The sequence below is a fragment of the Ostrinia furnacalis genome, unplaced genomic scaffold, assembly GCF_004193835.3.
Source record: "Ostrinia furnacalis isolate ACB-3 unplaced genomic scaffold, ASM419383v2 OfSCF7299, whole genome shotgun sequence".
NCBI lineage: Eukaryota > Metazoa > Arthropoda > Insecta > Lepidoptera > Crambidae > Ostrinia > Ostrinia furnacalis.
In genome coordinates this window covers 74,174-77,459 of record NW_021137538.1, presented here as the reverse complement: position 1 = coordinate 77,459, position 3,286 = coordinate 74,174, and positions in this window count along the sequence as shown.

Below are 3,286 nucleotides of genomic sequence, written 5' to 3'. Positions count from 1 at the left end.
AAAAAGTCCGGCGGTTTTCGCGCCGTATTCTATGACAAACGTTCCGCACTTTTGTAGGCGTCAACATAAAACATGGGCAAAAAAGATCACGAGGTGAATTGTGGGCATTATGTTACAGTAGCTGCCGATTTTGCACTAAAAATTGCATTAATTTCTGTGCTGGTAATTTCATTGGATTAGGCTTTATGAATCGCCAGCTTGAATTCTCTTAGATCTATACATATAGTGATAATTACTAGACTAGGTCTTTCTGCAAAACAACTCAATAGATAAGAAATAACGGTTTCTGATTTTCAGCCACTGCCATCTATTTTCTAAAACCGTCGGTCTATCGACACTACACGATTATGTATTCCATTCGCAACCTATCCAGAACACCTTTTGTCCGTTTTGTGACAGACGCTATTTAATTTTTACCTAGTTATATTTTTAAATTGGGATTTCCAAAGTTTATTACTTACACCTGTGCTAACACTAGGTATCCTATTAACTATAATGTAAACCGCATCCTACTCGGAAAATGTCAATAAACTCTAAGCACTCGTAATAACTAAAGCAAATTGAATAAAGTCAAAACAGAACGTCATAATAACGTGTACAACACAGTTCTATCCTATCAATTCAATCTAATTAGTGAGGCCTTTGGGCAAAGCTCAAACATCGGCCTTGTATTTGAACAAGGGAGGCATTAGTCGCCAAGTAACCAAAGGCTCTAAGAATGGTACAAGCGATACGCGATGCGCGATTACACCGGTCAACCAAAATTTTTTTTTGCGCATGGATTTTACTTATTATATTCTGATTATATAAAAGCAAATTTATATAAAAAGGTGCGATTACAAATCGAAAATATTTGCTTTTTAAAGAGTTATAGCGATTTGAATTATTATTTTCCATCTTCATAGTAGAATGTCTCTAAAGATGCACGTCACATTCTCATTGGGATATATTTATAGATAATTATGGGGACTTAATGTTTTGGAATTAATGTTTGGTATGTTTTAATAATTAGAAAGAAAGAAAAAAAAATATTTGGCATCAAATTAAATCATCTCTATGTTCATGTTTCATACATTCAATGATATGAATTTTTCTATTTTTTTCACATAAAAGCAAATTCAGAACAATTTTTTGTTGTTATTCTTATTTCTAGGTAATAAAGCAATAAAAATAAGCTATGCATAACCCGTGCGCAAAAATGCTGTAGACAGTTGTTATTGGATGAAATTTTAATTGAACTAGCGGCCACCCGCGACTTCGTACGCGTGGATCCACTTACCATCAGGTGATCCGTCTGCTCGTTTGCCTCCTGTCACATAAAAAAAAAACAGTTTTACCCCCTAGGGGTTGAATTTTGCAAAACCCCGTCTTAGTGAGCACCTACGTTCTAAAAGGAGCCCCCATGCAAAATTTGAGACTCCTAGCACTTGTAGTTTCTTGAGATTTCGTGATGTGTCAGTGAGTCAATGACCTTTCGCTTTTATGGATATAGATTTGTATCAAGGTAATACCTGAATGCCAGGCCACTTTATAATTTCTCTTTTTGGACCATTACACTCGGTTAAATTGAATAAATCCTGGACTTTAAATTTACCTATTTGAATAAAAACTATGCCACGTGACATAAAGAACTTTCATAAATAACTTTAAAACCTCGAAAATAAAATGTACTTAAGCACCTATACTTTTGGTCCATAATGCTTATAAATCTACTTACTCATTAAACTTTCACAAAAAAATCTGCAGTATTTTTTTTTATTTCCCTTTCCTCTCTATGAAGGTAGGTACTAAATCTATTTAAATTCATGCTCTGTTAGACTGTTCATCAAATAAAACTTCACGGATGTTTTATAATCCGCCTAGAGTTTACATACACACTTACACTCCACGCAAATCTCCATCTAATTCCTTAAATGAAGTTCAAACTTTACAACACACTCCGCAACAAAATTCGTCTTATTTGCCTCTATTTGTCTCTCTTACTCATCCTACTATGCTGCTGTGAGAAAGAGAAGAAAAATATAGACGTTGAAATAATTTTGTTTAGTAGACTCTTCTAATGAGAGTCAGACTTGTAGTTTGTATGTAAAGGCAAAGCTAATAAATAAGTTGCTTTACATCAAAGTTTAGTCGGGTAATGTCTAGTTCTGATTAGTTTGAAATATCAATAATGTAGTTTGGAGACACAAGTATAAGGCTGAGTTGCACCACCTTATTTTAACCGTAACATTAACAATAACCGGTGCTTTTTGTATGGAGTTTGACACATTTTTGACGTTTGTCAAAGTTAAAGTGAGATGGTGCAACCCAGCCTAAGTAAATACACTCGATGTCAATTGAATCGCAACTCCCGTGACAAGCACTTTCAAACGTATGCATCCCCACTTCCCACCAATATTGGTACCATTTGAAAGCCTAGTTCTAAGCTTCATTTCATTAAAGGAAAGGATTTTACCCCAAAAATACCAGTAAACAGTTCTAATAATACACAATTTTGTATTTTTATCGTACAACCCTTACCACCTAACTTTCACAGTAACTTTAACAATGACCGGTGTTTCTTGTATGGAGTTTGACAGATTTTTGACGTTTTTCAAAGTTAAAGTAAGATAGATGGTGCAACCCAGCTTTAAATATCAGTTCGCCGTTTAACTTTGACCGACACAAATAATCCGAACAAAAATACACGTATGACTAATATTCTGTTAAAGAAGTAAAATGCAAAATACAACTCTAAAATACTCGCAATGAAGGCTTAGGGAGCGTATAAAAGAAAGAAAATCTTTTCTTTATGGCCCACCTGAAATACGGCCGCATAATATCGAGGCGTCAAGGATATTTTAATTTCCCCAGAAACAATACAGGGAGGTGGCAGTATTTCATATGAACGCGGGTGAGCGTACCCTCTTGTGGCGAAAGGAAATAATTTAGGGGAAATTTTGTACGCGACCTAACACTGTTACACAATATTTTCATTGGTTTTATACAGGGTGTCCCAAAAAGTAGTGTCAAGCCGAAGCCCAGAAGTAGACCATAACTAGGGCTATCCAAATCACCCCCATGTATGTTCCGCGATTTTTGATAGTTTTCGAGTTACGATTGTTTTTAATTTCTGTGCTTAGGCACCTTTTTGGTCGCTGTGGCGCGGATAGTCAAGTTAATGATGAATAGCAGGCATAGCTGATTTAGAAGAATTTACATCTATAACACGAATGTAAACTAAAAATCCAGTATGTTGTGAAAAAAATCAGAAATCGAAACCTCTGAGCTTCGGCTTGACACTACT